The sequence below is a fragment of the Haliaeetus albicilla genome, chromosome 13, assembly GCF_947461875.1.
Source record: "Haliaeetus albicilla chromosome 13, bHalAlb1.1, whole genome shotgun sequence".
NCBI classification, from domain to species: domain Eukaryota; kingdom Metazoa; phylum Chordata; class Aves; order Accipitriformes; family Accipitridae; genus Haliaeetus; species Haliaeetus albicilla.
Window position 1 is genome coordinate 4,667,270 of NC_091495.1, and position 23,392 is coordinate 4,690,661.

The window sequence follows — 23,392 nt, forward strand, 5'->3', positions numbered from 1 at the left end:
CAACCTATATCGCCACCTCAAACCGAGAAGATCAGGGAATAGACCGATAAGGGCACAGAAAAATCAATCTACAGTATGCCATAAAAACCTATTGGCATGTGCGAGGACACGTGTGATGTGGTATTTCACAAAATTGCAGCTATGCATGACAGCAGATTCCTCTGTCTTATGTAATCATTGTATTGGCATTCGCTGCAACCTACTTGCAAGAGCGTATTTTGAATTTTCAAAGCATGGCTAAGCTAGTGGGCGTTGTATGAGTCAACACTGAACTCCAAAATTGCATGTGCGTAATGTTCTGTCATACATGAATACTGGCACTAAGCAGCAACATTAAAAAAACTTTTCAAAGTTTAAATTAAATATATTTTAATTAAAATTAATTATGGCAATGATCTCAAACTGGATGCAATCACAGCTGACGACTTTGTTTAAAAAATGAGGTGAAAGTTCAAGGAACAGCCCTGAGTTTTTAACCACTGGAGTGTTTTGTCTGTTTTTACAATCAGATTTCAGATTCTGGGGAAGTCCCTCAAGCTATGTTGTTGCTGACTATATAAAAATATAAATTTATTTATTACCCCATATAATAAAAAAGCAAAGTGACTGCTAAGAAGAGGGCAGATGAAATGCAAGCGATTACACCTATCCAGGCTTTTGCTGGCTGATACCGTGCCACGTCTGCACACGCCAGCATTGCAGCAGCGCTTGGCTTTGGGGCACGTCACCTCCCAGCGTCACCAACGCGCATCCTTGCCCTACGCAAGGAGACCGGGTCAGCGCCTCGTGCTCTGCCACCCTGGGCCACCCAGATGCCTGGGAAGAAACCCAGCAGCCAGCAAGGTGGGTAATGAACATCCTCCCTCTCCTTGGTACTCGAGATCCCATCCGCTGGGCAGCCAAAGAGCCCCCAGCTCTTCCCTTGGGCCAAGCACCTTCACCGTCCCTTTCTGAACATACAGAAATTGCGTTTCTGGAAGCAAATGACAGCACTCAGGCTGGGTACAGGCGAGCCAGGCTGCAGGTCTCAATTTCTGACCTGGGAAGAGAGGGAAATTTTTTCTGCTGTTGTAACTAGTTCAGCTCGTTAGAATGGTTTGTGTTTGTATCAGTTGCACATCTGTCTCCCAGCTTCCTTTGCTGACTCCTTCCATGGATGACAAAATTAAATAAAGAGTCCAGAAATGTCACTTTGAGAGACCATTTTGATGCGAGGATGGGCAGGGCAGAGTTACCTGCATGTGACAAATCAGGCGCAACGTCAACACTATCGACGTGCATCAGGCCTGCTTTCAAGTGACAGCACAGCGGAGGATGACAGCATCACTGTGCCAGCACAACCTCACCTCATCTATACAGCACCGCTGTAAGTGTGACCGTGAAACGACAGGCTGGTTCATAAAGAAAAATAAGGCTGACCTTGCTGTGAGTTAGCTGGGTCCCCCGTCTTCAGGGGATATCGCACGTACGAATCCAAGATGCTGAATTTGATGGCAAGCGGAAACTTTATAGTCGGACTCAGCAGAAACACAATTTGGTCGTCGGTGTAAAACAGCTTCATTTTGTTATCCAGAAAACATCAGGTTGACGTTAAGTCCCATGATTTTGCCACTTAGAGCTGCTTTCTGGTTACCGGGGGGGGACAACATCCCCCCTTATGTTTCTTCTGAATTTTCCTGCTCTCTTTTCCCATGTCTTGTACAACATTGTGCCTGCTGTCAGCGTTTACTGAAAGGTTAAGCTTTTCCCATGAGAATTAAACCAAAACAAGGCAGAGAATCGTTTAGGAACTTTACAAAGTACAAGGGAGGCCAGCAGGACTCCTGAAACACCTCTGTAGCAGTGTTTCATTAAGTTTTATAACTAAAACAAGGCTTAACACTTAATCGCATTTAAAGTAATGTTGCAGACTTCAGGCAGCCAAATTTTCCTCCCAGTTCCGTGACCGTACAGCCGCTCCACCCAGCCACCCTCAGGCTGCTCAGGTGACGATTTCCATCCATGGTCAAAGCCACACTTGGAAACCAACCTTCGGTGGAGCGTGTGCACCGGACAAGAGGGCTTGGCAGGAGCCTGCTTGGAGGAGCTTTCCCCGTTTTGAAGTTTCTTCGGATAAATTTAGCACAGCAAAGAGCTCGATGGGAAACAGCCTCACTAAAGGCTGAGGGCAAGTCATCGTCTTTGATCTGGATGGGGCCCCATGCAGACTTGAACACGCAACCGCTGTGAAAGACAGGGGTTAGAAGAGCACAGAGGCGGCAGGGCAGCAGGACCGCCTTTCTTGGGGACAGATGATGCCAGATTACAGTCTTGGTGAAACTGCAGACCGAGAGCTTGTCTTTCTTGTTACTAGGCAGAGCTTCAGGCCAAAAGGCTAGAACCTGCCCCAGCAATCACACCAAGGGCAAACAGCCCCATGGTCTAACATGCCACTCGGCGCTCTCACCACGAGCACTTTGCTGTTTGCCTCTGCCCACTCAAATCCACTCTGGTCTCAGTGTGATTGAGCAGATGCCAGTGCCAGGCTTCTGCAATGAGCTACAAGGACAAGAAAAATGCTCTCCTACTGGTGGAGCAACGCTGACAAAATAGCCCCCGACGCATGCACAACTCACAGCAGCAGTAGAGTCTTTTTACTGTATTAGTTACATTGACTGGGGGATTTTAGCTCTCTAGGAAGAAGATTAGTTTTATCATTACAGGCTCGCTCTCTACTGCAGTCTTTGCTGACAGAATCCTACCAACAAAAACATCTATACAGTAGCCTTTAGTCAATCCTCGGTCCCTGTCTTAAGATGTGGATGCAAATGTACTCTTTGTATTAACTGAAGAAACCTGATCTTTCTGCTTCCAGCAGTATTAAACAGCTCCTCACACACCCTCTTATTCATATTAATTTCTCCCCAGCTTTAAATATGTTTTCCCAGCTGCTAAGCCAAACCTTACTCACATTTATGACAATACAGATTTTAAATTTGTATCAATCAACAGGAGCCAATTCAGATATTCATCTTGAAAGCAGAATTTAAGCCATGACCACAGAAGCAAGTGCACTTGTTTATCACTGCTGTGGTTATTACTAACACCATGGTTGCTTGAAAAATACAAGATCCTTTTATGTAAATTCTTTTGGCATTTGCTAAGATGTGTGTTAATGTAGATAGCACATTTTCAACAACTACAACCATGTATTCTCAGTAACGACCGTAACAGTGAAACTGTTTTTCATGTTTTTACTGACGTGATAATTGGTTTGAACATTGCAAAGTATGGGACATGAGGAATTGCTGCTGTTCTATTCTAAAAAAGCTCTTCTTTCTGTTTCCATAACACAAGGGAAAGTCATAATTAATGTAATTTGCAAAGATGTTATTACATTAGTTGTGCCACACAAATCAAACAAGGCAAACAACTGGTTGAAAGTGTTCTCGATATCCATCATGCGTTTTGTGCAATGAAAGCGATACTTCTGTAGCTGCCAGTTAAAAAACCCTTAATCACCTTCTGTAGCAGCACTCAGTAATAAAACCAGAGGAAGGAGTTGGATTTGATTATCTGTGAGAAAGGTAAGCAAGGAGAATTATGACAGAATTGATTTTTTTTTTTTTTTTTTTAAATGAACAGCCACTTGGAGGAGACAGAATCGGGGTAAGAGTATCACAACATTTAATTTGACACTGGGATTTATAATAGTCTTGATGGTAAGGTGAAGACTTTAAACAAAGGAGCCAACTTCACCCATGCTGTACCTCCAGAGGCGCAATGAAGCCACTGAGCTACTTCACGGAAGGAACAAAGCTCGCTGCCTTTATTTTTCAAGAGTCACATCTTGCAGACTTTGAGCTAGATAGATCTGTCCTTCCATTTTTTGCAGATAAGGCAAGACCCTCAGCTGATTGTTAACTGCATCTCAGCCAAAACCAGGACACACAAACAAGGCAGTGCTGCCAATTCCACCTGTTCAGCTTGCGTGTCTCATGTCCAGCTCCCCCAGGCTCAGCATGCGCTTCCAGGTGCCACCCTCATTCCTGTTCCGGTTTTCAGGTTGGTTTGATACAGGATTTTGCCTTCCAATAGTAATTTGCTCCCCTTAATATTGAAGCCGGAGCTCATAAGCTTCTCCAGCAGATTGGAGCTGGATTGGTGGCTGCAGATTGTAGCGCAGATCCCAGCCAGCGAGGGGTGGCAAGCCTTCAGCACAGACGGCACTGCCAGGCTGGCTTGCTGCTGTTTTCTTGTATTTTTTTCCAAAACCCTCAAATGACAAGGTTAGGACTAACCAAAACCCACTTCTCTTGTAGCGGTGGGGTGGAGGAGTGAGTCACTACATCTTGATGGCTGTGGGGAGGAAGGCCGGTGCATGAGCTACATCTTCATCCTGAGTCCAGACAAGTTTTTGGAGAGTTGTCCCAGGTCACGTGCAAACGACACCGTCCCCACGACCTGCATTTCCAGCAGCTGCGGGGAAGGAGCCGACGTGGGAACCCCACCTGGCCAGCAGCTCTTTGCTGCTACCAGCACAGATGAAACACACGGTAGCCAAGGGAAGGAAAGTGGTTTAAGGATTAGTAATCAGTGAGGCACCAAATGCACTAGGAAGAAAGAAACAAAATGCCTGAATTGTTGAAAAAACTGGTGGCAGGAGTTGCTTCAGGGGCCTTTTTTTTCCACCACCCATTTTCTAGAGAGGTAAGGCACAGGCACAGGACTGGGATGCAGATGGACAATTCCTGCACTTTACCCACCCGCATGGCAGGAAAACTACTGTTGCCTTTTCGCCACTAAATGAGACAAAGTTTGTAAGAAGAGATTGTATCTTTTATTAAAGCAACCGCCCACACAGGAAGAAAATTATCCACCCCTTGGGGTGCACAAGCCCCTTTCCTAGTCACGAGGAGCAAGATACTTGAAGCAGACCCACAAACGCAAAACGGCTGCATTTGGCAACAGGGCAGTCATGCCCAGCCTGAGGTTTCTGCACGAAGGACTTGCCTGTCTGCCCTTTAACAGCACTCCAGCTCACAAAACCAGTGCTCAGGTGCCTGCTTTTTAATAACACACTGCTCTCAGAGGCAATCTGACTGCACATTATCAATTACTCCTGCAAAGGGAAAGGGACCTCCAAGGTTTTAGGGATTCGGAAAAAGACAGCTTTGCCGCAGCTTCTCATTTAACTGACCTAAAAGAAGAAACAGATTGTGCTAATAATACACCCAAACTCAAATGCCGGACCTGGGAATTTTCCATGCAGATACCCTGGTTGGCTCCTCAGGAGACAGCAACTGGCCCACTTCATGAGCACAAGCAGTACGTGTTGGGAAGGACCTCAGTGGCATCATCAGTGCTCTGTGTTTTACTCACACAGAGGAATATTATTATTAATAGGTCTCTAAAAAGTCTAAAAATGCACTGTGCCTCGTTACTGAGATGCTAAACCCAAACATTAAGTGGTTCTGATATTCTGCTTGTTCAAATATTTCAGAAATTTTAGCACCTCATGCATTTGATACCGCACATAAACTACTCAAAACAATCTAAAACCACTTCACTGACAAAAACTCTTTTTCTGTTTCTTTGAATTTGTAAAGCTGTAGGAATATTTTATCAGTGCAAGAGGTGTATGGCTGGAGAGGCAGAGGATGCGGCCTCTGTGATCTTTCCTTCACCACTATTAACTGTGTGATGGTGGATGTTGATATACTGGTCAAAGATAACCTCAGCTGAGTCATTTTCATGGAAAATACTTGAACATTTGAATATTTTACCTGCCTCTGTGGCATCTATAGTCAAAACAGGGTAATTTGCGCACTGAGTCAATCCTACACTTTTAGCCTAGTACCCAGCACCAACAGGGTTTCATAGCAGAGGGTTTAGTGGCACATACTGAGAGCCTGAAAAATGGATAAGGAGGGAATGTCCTGTCCAAAAGAAGCTTTCTTCCAAATCCTGACTAATGGCAGTGGCCTCACATCTAGTTTACAGCTCATCTGATGTAACTGGGGCTATTCACATTGTTCCCATAAGTGATCTAACATCTGCTCAGCTCCTGCGTGCACAAAGTCTTGTCGCGGCGAGCGCTGCAGCCCTTGGTGCAGAAATACCTCCCTCACCACCTTACATCTGCAGCCTTCGGTGCTTCACGGGATGCCCGGTTGTGGAGATGGGTAAATAAAGGGAGACAGAGAGTGCTTTCAGTCCAGGTATTGTTCTGGGCAGAGAACTCACATGTACGCACAGGTATCGTGTGCCACAGTCGACCAAAAAGCCCACGTGGCTCTCGGCATCTCCCATCGGTACAGGGCCACGGCAGGAGCAGGCACCGCAGGGTTGCGCTGAGGGACTTGAAGGAGCAAAGGAACTTGACCTGCCTCTTACATCTGCCATACAAATGTTCTTTGCTTGACACGTAATGGAAAGTGGAGCCTGTTTCTCTCACTGTTGCTGTGACTGGCGTGAGCAAACACCAAAGTATTAGGAAGGTGGTAGGGGATACAGATATTCACCTCTTGCATGTGAAAGCAAACTGTGCCAGTCCACACTGCTTGCAAGTACAGGGCTGCCGAGACATCTAGGAAAGCATTATCTACTCCATAGCAATAAACAGCATTTTGTTTCACTTTATTTTTAGCTTGGTTCCTCCTCTTCCTCCCCACATATGAGCTCTTCAGCTCAAGGCAAAGGTCCAAGAACAATAACGTTTCGAGCCAAGGACTAAGCTCACAATCAGAAAACCAGAGCCTAGATATGACAGGCTGCTCTATTTACTAACACAGAGCACATAAAACCAAACCAAACCAAAATAACCTACTTCAATATTTTTGCTTTATGCAGCAAGGAAAGCGAGTCTCCCTTGCACTCAGCTCTGATATGCTGCCATCAGGAATACCCTGAGAAGTCTGATGAAATTTATATAAAACACTGAAACCCTTGTGTGTACGTTCTTGCTATAAATTTGAACCTCAAATGGGAATGTGATTTGAATTTAAACACTTAAAGCTGTGGCCTTAACAGTAGACACTTTTGTATATTCATGCTCCTGCCACTGTCCTCAGTCTCCCATGGTCTTGAATGACACGCTGTTTTTAGACAATTAGCTTCTTGTCTGCAGAAGAGCAGTTTGGCCCTATCCCTTCCATTGTCTTTTATGTCCAGCGAGGAAAGGGGGGGGGAGAAAAAAAGAGACAGATTTCAGTCAAAAGCACTACATTGATAAGGGATTAATAACAGCCTGCCTTGTGATCAGGTGAAACCTAACAATCAGCCTGAACGCCTTATATTTGATTAGCAAAACCAATCGCTTCCAAGTATCGCACATAGAGCTGACTACCTACATCACTTGAAGCGGCAGCAGTTCCTAGCGGTGCCTGTTGCCGGCGGGTTTGCACTCCAGCAGACCTTGCTACAGCCAACTCATTTTAAGGACAAGAATTTGTCGAGCTAATTGAGTAACATAAGAATGGTGATTAACAGCCACAATTAATGCTGAAGACACAAACACCTCTTTCCTAAATGCACGCAACAGAACTGGTGACGGAGAGCTAAATAGGCGAAAGTGGGTCTGGTGAGCATGGTGTTCTGGTGCTGTGTTTTAACTGTTCCAGTGGTTTTTTTAATGCTCCCAGTTTTAAGGGCCAGACATCCCACTACTGTGAAGGAGCCAAGTGGTGCCAGATGGAGCAGAGAACAGCAAATATGGGGCAGACGGGTGCTGCGAGGGGAATACGGCAATTTGGGTGCAGGCTTGGAGGCGTGCAAGGCATGGGGGAAGCAAAGTCCCTGGTACACCTTGCTGCTTCTTGGGGTACCCGAACCGTTCCCCACTAAAGAAGCCGGCAGAAGCACCATCACGCACAGGGAAGGTGCTTTTGCTATGGGAGCAAGGCTCAGAGACTCTGGAGCAAATAAATTGTCATGGATGCTCATGCTATCCATCAGAATGGATCCACCTATGTCTCTAGGGATGTGTGATTCAGTCCATGAATTAAGTCCATCGCAATCCCACTCCCACTGCTGCAGACGACTGGTGCTGTACCCCAAACAGTCAATCATCCATTATCCTACTCTTCATGAAGGTAATTCAGCGTTTGAGTGAGTTACTGTCACCATGAGCTGTTAACATTTCTTTTCATTCATATTTTTACAACCATGTGTATATTTATTTGATCTGGGCCAGTGCCAAGGAGCCACCGAAGGGAAGGAATACCTGTTAGGTGGCTGGGACCCCTTTGCCATCTTTGATGGCCCTTTGTGTCCAGGGGAAGGGAGAAAGAGGGACATCCCTATGTCACTTTAGGTTGCCACAGTGAAACACACAGAGGTGCTGCGTAGATATCACAGGTATCATATGGCCTTGTTACACTCCTTGAGAAATAAAACAACCAGCTAACGGTTAGGGGTGACAACAGCTACCTCGTGCTATTTGTTGACTCCTCCTCAGCCTCTCACATGGTTTGCTGGGAGGAATAACTGCTCTTGCCAACACTGTCCCTGTCAGGACGCTTCTTGGTGACAAGCCTGTCTGTCACCACGTTCCTCAGCTAGAGATAGTCCAGTCCCAAAGTCCTCTCTGCAGCTGAAATGGGGTCTCTTCCAGCCACTCACCTAAGGCATAGCTGTTAAAATTTGCAGACAGAAAAGCAGCACCCCACTGCACGTACACAGAGAGCCTAGTACATCTAGAAGGCATTGCACATGCTGCGTGCATACAGACTGATGTTAAGTGTGCACATCCCAGGCATGCCGGGCTCACCACACACAAAATGAAGAGGCACCCTTGTTTTAGGAGTCAAGATTTCCAGGAATCCAGCAGATTTCCAGGAAAAGTTGGAGGACGCAAGTTTACTGGTAGAAATGATAATCCAAAGCATCTGAGGTGGCTGAAAGAGACTTGACACTTCAGGAGCAGTACGTTAGGTGCAAACGAACGCACAAACCCGATCACACAACTGGAAAACCAACGCAAGCTCAGAGAAGCGCTAGCAGAAGTACAAACGTCCTAAACGCAAGGCCATGCTGTCCCTGGTCATTCACAGGGTCTAGGGATGTTGAGCAGGGTGGCCATTAGCACACGGCTTGTTTTCTGTCAACTGGCTTAGTCCCCCCAGCAACACGAGACCCTCTGCACTGATGAAAACTTCCCACCGGTTTCAGCCTTCCCCCAAAAGCCGTCTAAACACTCCTCTTGTCACTTCTGTTGCTCTAAGTTTCCCTTGTCTCTCCCAGCCCCTTCCCTTCACAGTAGAGAAAGTCCCATCCCCTGCCTGTGGACACATATTTAGCTAACGGTCACAAGAGCATTCCAGACGCCTTTAGAAGGCCTTGAACAGAATAAACAAGACGACAAAAAAAGAAAGATGCCAGTTAGAAGAACACAGGTGCGCATTCCACGATAAACGGAACTTGGCACAAACAACCTCAATTCGGCAGTTTATCTTGACCAATTAGACTGAGACAAGTTTTGCATGTTTTAGTTAGTATAACCAATTATGTCTTATGTTTATGCGCGTGTACAGTGTTGATATAACCAATCATTAAGTGTAACTAGGCGTGTGGACAGTGCGTGAATAATGCGTGTAACCAGCAGTAAAATAGCTAAACGCATGTATGGATGTAACCAATGTATAAAAATGATGTCTGATGCTCTAGTAAAGGGTCTTCAACTATGATCATATTGATCTGTCGTTGAGTCCATGATTATGCTCCCGCACCTGCCCAAATCAGCCCTGCCACTGTTTATCCTTCCAAGCCACAATGCAGCCAGGACCCACCTCAGCTGTGCACAGAAATGTCCATGGATAGGTACAGGTGACAGCGGTTGCTCCAGCAATTTTCCTAGCAATGGTTCATACCCTGGCAGGAGTCATATGGCCAGATTCCCCAACTCATCCTAGAGCAACACCCATTTTCTGTTTAAACATCTTTACCTCCTACCTCTGGGAAATGAAGTAGAAGAACACATTTGATTCTTCAATCAGGTTGAATTTGTTAAATACAGTGTTAAATACAATGCAATGGATTTAAGAGGCTCATGAGAATGACTGAACTCCTGAGAAGTGTGACTTTGTCAGACTCTCATTCGCAGTTGTCCCGCAGTCAGTGAGTAATCCACATGCACAGCATCTTGCCTGAGTACACCCAAAGGACCCCCCGTGACCACCGTGCTTTGAACATTTCCTTTTTTGCTGGATAATTCGGCCACGTACAATGCCAAAGCGCACACTGTGTTATGGAAGATGATAGTTTGTATTTCACCTCTATTATTTGTTAAGCTCAGGACATCACAAATAGATGCTGGCAATTACTTAAGTGGAATCAGGGTCGCATTTTCCACCCCATATCTGGTGTACGCTGCCCTTAGCGGCAGCTCATCTTTTGAACAAGGAGAATTGGCGATAGCCCGGTGCCACGAAGAGCCCGACGGGACTTTTTAAAAACAACATCGCAGCTGTTTTACCAAGCTCCTGTTCACCATCTGCTCCAAGCGACACCACCAGTTTTCCTTTCGAAAGGTCAAACCCGGCGTCGGCGGGAAGACGAATGCCGCTTTCACGTGCTTAGCTACAGCTGCGCTTGTGCTTGGTTACGCCGGAATATGCACACAGCAGCCACAACAGGCCGGCTCCTCTTTATGGTAATCAGCCATCTGCCAGAAGGCAGCCCGGCAGAAAGAGCAAGCAGAGCTGAGCCAAGGCAGCCTTGTGAAACAGTGGGAAATAAAGGTACGAGCCCTTGTCCGTCCGGAGGGGGCACAGCTTCTTGCCGTGCTCTAAACGTTAGCCCCGGCTCTTTGAAGGTATGTGATCTGCTTGGCTCGTATAGATGTATCTGTCATGGTGATCATTCCACATGGGAAACGGAGATGCAGTTTTCTAGATACGCGTTAATCACACTGTTACGGGAGACAGTAAACACCTTGTGTTTATATATAATCACGTATTGCAAAACAAGACATATTCGTGCCTTCAGACCATATCACAGTATTTATTCTGACACTAACTCACCTTCTCACATGAGATGTTTTAACTATATCTATATAAATATACCCATTTCATAGTATGACAGTGTATACCGGCAGCATGTCCTATTATTAAGGCTACATTCCAGCCTCGTCTATAACCATTCACTTTGCTGGTTCCTAAGCATTGACAAAATAGTTCCACTCAGACAGCAATTTGTTACATTTAACCTCTTTTCAGAAGCAGGAGCGATTTTTTAAATTCAGCAAAAAAGTCTGAAGAAACATTGCTATATATACACAGAATAAGTGTGCTCTACACAATAGGTTCTGCTCACTGTAGGATATGCAATATGGTTAAATCATGATTTCCTTATTTATTATACTTTTATAAAGTTCATATATTTAAAACAGAAGGGACAGAAATACAAAAGCAGCCTGGAGTGAGTATTTAGGCACAAACTCCTTAAGACTTAGTACAAGGGAATTTTGGCTAACAGAGATCCCAGGGATGGGGCACGGAGGGAGTACCAGGCGAGTAGTGCCTGGGGTAAAAGTCACTGGATGCTCCTGCAAAAGCCACCATCGTCCAGCCCTTGCTGTCCCACCAGCTACAATGAGCTTCAGCTGCCTGACGGCCTCAGCACTGCTGGTGTGATAGCCGAGAGGGTCACTGCTCAACAGATATCACATTGCCTTTCATTTATAAGTTCTATGAAGTTTTTCAAGAGTCTTTGCAGTTCAGCTGAGAAGTGAACAGGGAATGCCTAGAGGCAGCTCAGACATCTCGACATATTTATTAATCTGTCATTGTGAACACATCTCCTTTAGAGCACACCGCTCCCTTCCAAACCAAGCCAGCCAGCAACTCCCAACACTACACAGTTCCTCCAGCTCTTCAAAAGCATTTTTCTCGTCAATAAATTCTGAAATCATTTGTATATCTTAAAGGAGGCATATATGTGGGCTTCAGGAGAAATGACAGTCAGGATGATTGGAAGAAACTTGAGGAAACTCTAAAGACGCCAGTGTGAGGATCCTCGCTTACTTCAATGGGAAGAAAATTAAAGCCTTCCAAACCTAGGAAGATAAGACACTTTGCACATACCTATGACTTTAGTGGAGAACTTTGGGTGGAAGACAGCATACAATTACGTCTCTGTTATTCTCATGACATTTACTGTTGTACAGCGCTCAGTTGCACTCAGGTCATTTCTCATGGGCTGAGGCTGCTGTGGAGCTTTTCACGCAAAGAGAAGATCGCAAGCTCTCAGGCCCAAGGATACCTACCCAGATGTTTCAAGATGTTCCTCTACTTCTGTGTTTGAGGGTATAGCCTGCCACTACCATGTTTTCTGAGACTCTGATAATTTTTCAGGTATTGCAATAGTGTAGCTTTATATTCTCATTTCATATTTCAGTAGCTAAGGAGCAGAGAGATCAGATCCATGTCCGCAGGGGGTTTTTTTGGCATATAACTCCCTCCAAGGTGGAGTGGAGGATTAAGACTACTATAAGCTAAGAGTTACCAAGGCAGATCTGTCTAAATAAACTTCAGGAAACAAACCAAGCCCAACAGAAAACAATGCCCAATAATGTAGTCAATAATGGTTTTGTCTGTACAGTTTCCCAGCTGTGGAACTGGTTGGGGATTTACTACCTCACTTTGGGAGATGAACTACACAGCTCAAATGAAGCAGTAATGGAGCATTAACAGAATTAGTGTGCTGAAAGTGCTTTGTAGGCTGGAGTTAGACATTTTCATCCGGGATGATGGGATCACTTTCCTACAGTAATTAGTGGAGCAGCTGACATTAACTCTAAGTGACCTGCTTGTTGCCACCACTGTGAATCAAAATTAGATTAGCAGCCCCCCTACAGGTGTGGCGTGCAGTATGGAGGTTAAAAGCACACAAAATGCTTTGCTGATTCGAAATGAACCAAACTGCGTCAAAAGGATTACATAGCATTTGGATGAGCCACATGCGGTGAGGATTTGGGAGAGATCATATAGCCCCAGGGAAAGGAGGTGAGGTGTCGATAAAACAAACAGTTCTTGCTAAGTATGGAAGTATTTATTCCTAATTCCTTATGAAATTTACAGTTGTCACGGGTTGCGCATATGTGCTGTGTTCAAAAGCAACAGATGAAAATAAATAAAAAAAGATTGTCTTGAATAAATCAAAAAACAGAAACCTCCAATTCGGGGGGGGGGGGGGGGGGGAGTGTCGCTGTAAAAACGCACTGTGGGAGGATACCAGAACTGGCATCTCTCACAATTATGTGTCTTGCAGTATTTGGTAGTTTGAAGTGAAGACCCAAAAATTCCAATTTTATTCTAAAAGAAAAGTTTTTAGCCCTTATGGTTGCAGAACAAAACTTGAGAATGTGACCCAAATGTACCCAAAGGACTTCTTAAAAACCCAGACAAAATAAAAAGAGCTTTAATCTCTTAAAAACAGTCTCATGATTTCTGAGCTACTCTCAAGATACTGTGGGGGCTTATCAAAATTTATAACACTTCACTTTTTTCAATTCTGTTGTCAGGCATAAGACCCAAAGCACAGGAAAAAAAAAAAAAAAAAGAAAAAAAATAAGTCAAGTAACATCTTCTAGACCTGCAGCCTTTAACTTTGTTCATGACTCCATCACGATCGAGTCAACTGAAAAAAGGAGAAATGAACCCAAGAAAACAATACACAATTTTTAAGGCAGGTCAGTGCTCCAGGCCAGCACAGGAACAGCTCAGGAGAGGAAGACCCTGTACTGTCCCGGGGCTGGGGACATTGATGTGGGCTGTAAGCACCAGCAAGAGCAGCAACACCTTAAGCCAGTGCTGCTGCTGAGCACATGGCAGAATCAAAGCACAGCCTCAGTGTAAGGTTTGCAGGACAAAGCCTCTTGTAACTGGGAAAGGAATAAAAGATGGGCATACCGGGAAGCAAGCTGACATGAAAAGGGACGGAAGAAGGAAAACAGGAGTCCAACTGGGAGAAAATAAACAGAAAATTTAATAGCAGCAAGGTAAAAAATTAAAAATAGAAAAAGCATCTGTGACTGAACCAGACAGGGAACTTCTACATAGCATAGGCTCCTGATCATATAATTAGAAGAATATGTACTGACCATAATAGATTTTCCATAGATTCTAAGTGTCTCTACAGAAGCCACAGGGCTTCGAGCACACAGATCTCAAACTGTGTTTCTCTGAATTCAGATTTCTCAGATGATTTCTGGATAACTTAGGACCTGTAAAAGAGGCATTGCCATAGAGAAGAAAAGAATTTGCTGAGATTTTCTAGTATCAGGAAAAACTGAACAACAGACCAGTTGTAGACTGAATTAAGCCATGTTAAACTGTGCCCAGCACATCAAGCTGTTCAAAATGCACGTATAAAGTAACATGGTTATTAGCAATAAGGCTCTTCCCCTCATACACACACCTTGTACCACAGGATGTAGTAAACAGCAATTTGTAAACATTCATGTGACCCCATCCCACCTTACAGACTGCTGTTAAAAGACAAACTGTGACTCTTCCTCTTGTCCCAAGACTGAGCTAGACTGCTAAAATATAACTACCGCACCTTCTGTGTCTTCTGCTTTTCACACAACGTGTGTATGAAGCGTCAGCATGTACACCGTAGGGTGCAAGTAGCAGCGCTGTCACTGACGCACTGCAGAGACAGCCACCTCTGGCTGGCCTGAAGCAGCTCCTGAAACAGCGGAGCTTCCAATAACTGGCAGCAGATTCCCAAATTAAGCAGAACCACCCACTTGTGACACCCCAAAAGACCATCAGCATTATCCCAGACTTCATCGATGGCTGGTGGAAATGCTCAGACCGGGGGACGGTGCAACGGTGGGAGTCCAGGGAAGATGGGAGTCCAGGGAAGATGGGCACGATGACGGCCCACAGCAGCTCAAGTACAGCATGGAAAATACTTACCGATCCGCATTAACCACTGGGAGCCCATCCCTGTAACTTTATAAAGCACAAGATGTGTTGGACCAGCAGAGTACCATCCATGAGGGTATATTCTAAGAGATAGGTTGTTTTGTCTCGAACAGCAGTGTAGCAGTGTTGCAGTGAAGAGTGTGCTTGAGTTACCAAGACTGTCCCTCCTTCCCCAGACCAGACCTAGAAATGGCATTGCTTAATCATAATCACTACTGTTACCAATCTACCTTTAAGATGAAAGAAGTGCAGCAAACACCCTAGGTCTGTAAGAAAAAGTCCTGGTAAAGTTTTTGCTGCTGACCTGCAGCCAGTGCATCCTTTTAGTTACTCAAAATTCTGTTTAAGCTTCATGCTTAATGCTAAGCAGCTGGGCAACTGTTAGCCAAACCTGCCTGCCAGACAACAGATAATAACATCCTGACTTTCTTAATGAAAACAGCTGAAGCACAGCCAGGATTGTTCATAGCAATAGGTACCAAATACGGAGATACTGTCTCACCCCACAGCAGTAAGATACAGGTATGTGCGTACTGAAAGAATATATGTATTTTTGTGTTCATTAAGAGTTAACACTGCTGACAACAACAAAAAGGCAAATAGCATTCAGTTGCGTGGCTGTGCAGATTTTGTCACAGGAGCAAGTCAATGACAGTATTCTGCCACTGATTCAGATCAGGGAAGGAGACCTTTAGGTCTCCTCTTTCAGTATGCGTTTTATTGCAAGAGAGGACAAGCAGTACACACTAGGGAGTGCTGACTGTAAAATACTAGCTATCAGTGTCTTGCAGTGCCCACATTTGCTCAAGTGGAGATTTTGGGGCCCCTTTTGGGTTGCAGACCATTTGACAGCACTATCAGTGATCTGGAAATGCGAACCAAGCTGGGTTCCTTCCAGTTGTCTTTTTTTTTTTTTTTAAATACATGCAAAACTTTCACCCTTAAGCCTTTAGTCAGTAAGCAGTGGAAGGAAGAGACTTAGTTTCTAGGTAACAGTGCTATTGAAATCAAGCCCAGCGCTGGGGTTGACCCATTTGGGAACTCCGGCGAGACAAGCAGTAATGAGCAGAGCCAAGAAGCTGCCGATACACAGCGCTGTCACCAGCTGTACACCCTCTCTTTCGGGCCCAAGTCCTGCTGTTGGTTCACCAACAGGCAGGGTCTGCCCTAAGAGGCTTGAGGAACGAGGTTTTTCACCAAAGGCCAAATGGCAGGCTTGATATTAGTTAGTTATTCTAGCTATGCCTTTCTCCCTGGATTTCTGCCTTGTGTTATGTTTCCCCTGCTCTTCAGGATGAAAGACACCACTGCCCCCCCCAAAAAAGAGGAAGAATAAGAAAAAGTGAAGCCATAGTTCACTCTGCACAGCTTTTGACATTCTCCAGACCCTCTATCTTGATGCAACTACCTTTAGTGTAAAAATCTTTAAAGATGAAAAGACTGCCATACAGTCTCCAGGCAAAAACATTTCAAAGTACCACAGATCTGAAATTCTTGAACTCTGTGGTGGTTCATAATCCTCAAGGAGCTGATCATCATCTGGTAATGGTTCTTTCCATATTTACAGTGTCAGAAATGACGCACTTCCCTAGCATACTTTCTACAAAGTAAGCCATGGCTGTAATTGCCACATATATGAGATGTGACTGTAAATAAGCAAGAATGAAGGCTAAGAAATTCTAAGGAGACTGTGAATTGTACTGGTAAGACATTCTCCACCACACATAAAGAACAAGACATCAAAGTGTGGGAAAGCAGAAGATTTGGGGTTGCTTCTAACCACTGAAAAAAAGTTGTCCACTTATGTCTTGGGAAGAAAGATCAGACACTTGTTGATATTGTGGCTGCGCTATCAGTCGATCATCAGCAACATCTTCCTCTGACACGAGACGCACACAAAATTAGGGCAATGTTAAGAGCATTTGTTCTAAGTGCTGAAGTAATCAACTTAGACCAGACTCTTATACCTGAAAAAATTGCTACTGAACCCCTCCAATACTGTATCTCAGGAAACAAAAAGTCATCAGAAGCACTAATACTTTTAAAATTAGTGAGTATGAGTACTATTTGTATCCTGACACTAGTGCATAATATTGGCACGTTCAGATAAAGTCATTGCTTGTATTGAGTTAAAACACTTTAGTTTGGTAATTTTGAGCTCAGCTGTTTCTGCATATGAAAAGTTGGCTGGAAACTGGTTTTCCTTCTGCATTATTTTGACAACACAACCACTCAGAGGCAATTTGAAGTTGTGTTAATAGCACAGGGTGTTGCAGGTTACCTGTCTACAAAGCCCCTAATGAACAATTTGCTGCGGTGTTTAGACTTACAGTTTTGTGGGTTTTTAAATGTAATTTCCTCTAAGAAAACTACATGAGAAGTCAGACCCTAAGCTGATATCACTGTACATAACTGTATTGGAGGAAAGGAGGAAAAGCCAAAATACAGCAGCTGTAAATCTGATTCTGCAATCTTAAAGTACAAAATTGTTTCATTTTAATTTAAAATAGCAATACCTAAAATGGAAACTGAAGGAAAGAATCATTTTCATGAAGATGAACTAGAATAACCCAGGGAGGGGGAAAATAAGCTTTTATCTATAAAATGTTTTTTGGAATGAGCCTCTATGATAAGTCAGAAATCCTTGTGTTAAGTGTCACTCAACTGAATGCATTGATTTTTTGCTTTCCCTTTCATGATTTCCATCTACTATTTAATGAAACAGAGAAGATTACAAACTGATCTGTAAAGACTCTAAGCCCAGTGCCTCCCTCTTTCAGAGACACATGCAGACAAGAGCTTGCAGGAGAGTAGGAAAAACTTCCCAGACATCCAAGATGCATTAAGTGGGATATATCTTCATGCAAACCAGCAACATTCCTGGTGAGGGGAGGAAGGTAATGGCAGATTTTAGAGGCTGTGATCCTTTAAACACATGGGTTGGGTTGGGGTTTTTTTTCAGTACATGCAGAAAGAAATATCTGCTCTGAAACACAACCATTCACATTATAAAGCCCTCTCTGCCATTGCTTCTTCCACCTCACCATAAGAAGACCCCAGCAGGAGCTGCATAGACATTTGCTGGCCCATCCTCTTTCTCAGTAGCTGCCCAGTACCTGCTTTAGAAGTAACAAAATCTCCTCTCACTTACATTCTTGAGTAGGGAAAACAATCAAAAGGAGACATGGAAACAGCTTACCACCTCTCTTTCACTCCAGCCCTTGAAATCCATAGGCCTCCACACACAGCAAGCTGCACAGGAGGGTCAGTCTGCTGATATAAATCTGCTCAGCTGCACTGGAGGAGAGAGATTTTAAGCCAATCCACAGCAGCTGATGCTCTGCTAGGGCAGGGTGGAAGGGGGTAGTAGGGGAGAGGAGGTGGCACTCGCTTGCCTTCTGTGAGATATGGGGTTTGGTTTCATGCGTGATGCCATTTTGGATCATTAATACTTGTGTCGTAAGGCAAAACAGGAGAGGGAAAAGTAAAATTAGGGTACAGATTAATTTGTAGTTTCCCAAATGCCCGCTGCAAGGCCACGTTTGGGAGACTGGAAATCAGCTTCACATCAGTTCTTGCAATTTTCAGAAACTCTTAAGCATATCTCAATGCAATATTCCTGCAGCACTCACATGTGTTAATTTTTCTGTGATTCAGAGTAGGCAACCAGAATAATTGGCAATAAATTCACCTTGGGTAAAAATCTTCAGTATAAAATTTTGTATTGTGCCTTGAAATTACAAGAAGTCTAGGAATTTCAGCTTTGTGGACTTAAAGCTGCTGATACTTCTTGATCCATCAGCCAAGAGCTCGCAGCTGTCGCCAGATCTTGTCCAATAAAGATATAAAAAAGGCATTTTAGAACAGTCCATCCTCTTCACCAGGATCCAATCTGCTGGTGTGGAGTAAAAGCAAAGAAACGTTAATGCTGCTACAGAGCTGACAGGCACAGGAGCATTACAGAAATTGAAGATAGAGTTTAGGATTGCATGCAGAATAAAGCAAGAGTTCCCAATGTGTGCACACATCTTCCTCACAGCTCAAAAGCCTTTGGATGAGGCGCGCAGACACGCTTTTGCATTGCTAAATCCATATAATCATTTAGGCTATTTTCCTGCTGTGAAAGGATGGGTAGGAGTGTCTAGACACTAAGAGGCCAAGCCTATTGATGCTGGCAGGATCTATCCCCATGGAGCCGTCAGCTCTATAGAGCACTGCAGCTGCATGCTCCGGCTCTCCAGCTGTGCTGCGCAGTAGCAGACTGCCAATGCTCCTACCCAAGACAAAGCAGAGCTATTATATGATGCTGAAAACTAAATTTTTGGGGGGGAATCACTTCTTCAGGTCCCTAGCATAATCCAGTGGATCTTCTCCAAAAGTCTCTCAGAGAGCATATTCAGAAATTTATGGATGAAAACCAAAAAGATTAAGTAACCTTTAATCATGTCCCAGTTTGCATATACGTGTAGGCACATATAAGGCAGCGGAGATTCTGCTTCTGAGCATTGGCGGGGGGGGAAACATGTGCACCCTAAGCATCTTTTCACTGAGAAAAGCTAGGGCTGGAGTAGCCCTCTTTCCTCTCCCAGTCTGAATTAATGTAGTGGGCAAGGTGCCAGGAGTAGGTATGTTTGGCATCCTCTTGGCTGAGCCTTGCTAAGGAAGACTGCAAAACCTGAAGGGACTGACAAGGAGCAGGAAAAGTGGAATACACAGTGGTGGCCTTCTCACATGGACGCTGGGTACGGAGGATGAGGGATTCCAGACCAGGGCTCCTTCCTGCAGGGCAAATTTCTGCTCCGTGTCCCCTCACCTTCCTCTGCAGAAGAGAAATGGTCAGCAATAAAGACAGGAACTGAACCTGATACCTCACCTGAGGGCAAAGGGCATCTTCGCAAACTATTGCTCCTGTGGAAGAGCAAAACAGTGCCACTTGGAGATGAGTCTACATTTGTGGGACCATTAAAAGGCAAACACCAAGGCAACTCCATGATAACCCTGGAGACTGTTTTCAGAAAAAGCCATTAAACAAGTTCATTACAGTTGCACGTTGAAGATCACAAACATTTTATACCCAGTGAGAATGTTGTAGTCAGTCAATTCAACTTGCCTGAGATGACAATGCCATGCACAAGACACCTCCGAGAGTGGCTTCAGGAGAATCTGAGAAAGTTGCTTGCATTTTCCAGACCACTAGAAGGGACCAATGACTTTACTCAGGCTTTACTCAGTTCCTTTTTGGTGTCACTAGCATAAGGCAATAATGCTCTTGAGAGTTTCAAGCCCCAAAGCAATTTAAAAAATTTCTTTATGACATATATTTGATAAAAACAACATGCAGCTGTAACTTCTAGCCAGTGTTTATAGCTGGTACACCTTCTCTAATGAGAAGGAAAATGGGTGTTGCAGCTCTCATAACCAAGGGGAATCATGGATCTGTTGAGTTGCTGTTAAGTCTGGATGTGCAGAGCTTGTTCATTATCATCATATTAATCAGCTGTTACTGAAGACATCTCCAAGGCAATGAGAATTGTTGGAAAGTCTGTAAACATCCTCAAATTCAGAACAATACGCCATTGCGTGTTGGAAACTTTTCTAACAAAATGGAAGTCTATTTGAACAGCATTTTGATAGCTGAGCGGGTGCCAGCTTACAGTGATTTTTCATGTCATTGAAAGAAATGGATGAAATTAGGAATCAAAAGGAGGAGGGCTTAGCTTAGCCAAGCTATACTGAGCAACTGTTTAATTTGGCTTCCTCAGGTTATTCTTATCAGATAATGTTTCTTTAGTTAACTCAAACCAAAGTGCAACGCCAAAGAAAATTTGCGTTTGATTTACAGTAGAGAGAAAAGTGAAACCATTCAAGAAGAATGCAAAAAGTCAGCAGAGAAAAAATATAGGGAAAGCAATCAAACTCCCGCACTTGAGCAAATGCTTGAAGACCACAGAATATTTATAAGCAGAATTCAGTTAGCGTGCCTCAGATTTCAGGTCCCAAGAGCAAGCATTTACTATTTTTCAATGGCCTTATACTTGTGACTCAGAAAGTCCTCCAATACAGATCTCCAGCTCCAGCTGTTAGAGTTTATTGACTTCAAGTGAGTATAGAGACAAAGGTTTGAATGAAGTATGGCTGGTTTCTGTTAAAGGCTGCTATTATGAGCTATAGTGTTTATTCAGTTCTACCATTACCATTGTAGAATCTGTCCCTACAGAAAAGGGAGAAAATCTTTTCCACCGTGAATATATGTTAACTAAGAAGCCTAAATTCTGATCACCGTTGACGAATGCCCACTTTCACCCGAACCCTTGCACTGTGACCTGCATAAACCCTATTGATATATCAGCTGAGTAATGACAGTCCCTATTGTAACTCTGCAAATGTAGGCACGGTGCATCAGTTTAACATAAAGGTGCTGGATTGCAGGTGACATGCTTCAGCAGCTGTTGGCCAAATGTCCTACACTTTAAATGACAAAACATGACTCAAATTTGAGGAATCAGTGTTTTAAAGCTTTATTCCTGTAATCTTCACTGATGGAGCGGAGGAGCCTATGCAACACTCGTCCACCACCAACTGAAGTTGGTGCTGCTGCCTACAGCAGGAGTAGGGCTGCGCCAGCTCTTGCTGGTACAGCAATAAGCTGTGATACATCAATATTACAAAGAAAACAAAGATCAGCTATTTCAACCTATTCCTACCATTTTACATACAGTAAGATACTATTTGCTATGTAGAGGGTAATTCCCCTGAAGGACACCACGATTAAGTGGCAAATTAATTTGCTGCTTACATTCACTAGCTCTTCCAGCTGGCTTAATTCTCATCAGCCACCATAATTTATTAACAGTGAGGTGAGAAAAGACATGAATCAGCTTAATGTGCTATAAGTAGGGCATTGTCATGGCAACAAGATGCGGACTGTTTTCTACTATTTATGTATGGTTTGTTTTGTACTCAACCTTGAGATACCGCTTGAAACAGCTAGAATTAGAAACATCTTTTTTTCAACTTTTTTTTCACTTCAGTGTATTTTTAAAAAATGATCGAAATAAGCACGTGAAAGGCTCCGAAGCATCTCTCCAGGAAAATAGCTAACTATATGTTCTTCAATGAGTCTTCCTAGAAACAGAAGCCTTAATTCTGGTCTCCTAACCATTTTCTCACATTGTCACACAACTGATTCCATGGATTAACTCCCAGTTTATACCAGTCTGAGATCAAAATCAGACCTTCCCTGTTCCATGCTCCACATATGACTATTAAGGCGGGGGGGGATTAAACAGAATTATTGAAAAAAGAAAAAGCCTTTTTTTTTAATGCAATAGATTGTACTTAACACACGACATGGAAAAACAATTAAGGATGTTGCATTTTTACAGATTCATGATGGGGAAGTATAAAGTTAAAAATTAAAAATTTATTGTAAAGGATTTTGTTGCCTTCCTGGCTAAGCCTAAATCCCATGCACCTTTTGCATCAGCAGTTAATGGTTTTCATAGAACCAGCTCTTCGTTCATTTTATTTACTACCCAGCTGCATAAAGGGAATGGTTGGAATGCTAACACAGCCCTTTGGAAGACAATTACCAATATTACTGGTTTGATTTCTTTTTTTTTTCCCCACCACCTCAGGAATCTGATATTAAATAGTTAATGAAAATCAAAACATCTCTAAGATGGGTCAGGAAGAACACATGGAAAAATGAAATCCTGTTCATGAAAAATTTTGCAAGCTTAAAACATTGCTTTGTTTTGAGTAAGGACAAAAAAACCAAAAACATTTGAAAAATTCAAAGAATTATTCCCCTTTTCTCCATCCAGAACTCAATTTTTTTTTTTTTTAATATGTCTGGGTTTATATTACCCTAGGTATTTGTTGCATAATATGTAGGGCAACAGGCAACCGGACTGTAGCATAACATAAAATAAAATTGTTCTTACTTAGCAACCTGAGAAAAAATAATAAACAATATAATTTTGAACTCAAAACTTCTCTCAAGCTACAACTGCAAATGTTCAATTGAGCACTACTAAATGATACCTGCTGAGGTCAACCGTAGAAGTTAATTAAGAAATGAAGGATCTGGACAGCCTTACCTAAAGGTTCAATGGATTCGTTCAGTCAATGTTGTTAATGGCCCCAAATACACAAGAGTTGATAGCTGTTAATTAAAAATGCTTACGGAGGCCAAGTCGGGGGAATGCCAGTCTTGTTTTCAACAATTCTTTACCCCCTGTCAAGTTCAGCGAGAAGTGGGTCTGAGCTGCAAAGTTTGGCTGGGGGCCTGGATCTAATATGACACATAACAAGCAGGTATGCCAAAACATTTGGTGGGCAGCATGAACAGAGGCGTGCGCCGTGTACAGCAAGCTGGCAGCGTGCTTTAACTGGAGGTGCCGTATGACTGATTACATTGCTCCAGCACTCAGGGGCCTCGCTGCATACCAGCTCCCTGGTGCAAGGGGTATTGTTAG

The 23,392-nt window shown here is 43.7% G+C and overlaps 1 long non-coding RNA gene across 2 annotated transcripts; it reads right to left on the reverse strand.

Annotated features, from left to right (window-relative positions):
• Positions 1 to 18,617: 18,617 nt before the first annotated feature.
• LOC138688822 (uncharacterized) lies at positions 18,618 to 23,153 on the reverse strand. 2 transcript variants are annotated; one of them, XR_011327624.1, is made up of 2 exons: positions 23,015 to 23,153; positions 18,618 to 18,804 (listed from the first exon to the last, which is right to left on the reverse strand). It is a non-coding gene; the product is annotated as an uncharacterized lncRNA (long non-coding RNA). The 2 variants fall into 2 exon arrangements; XR_011327623.1 differs by having other exon boundaries at positions 18,618 to 18,807.
• Positions 23,154 to 23,392: the final 239 nt, after the last annotated feature.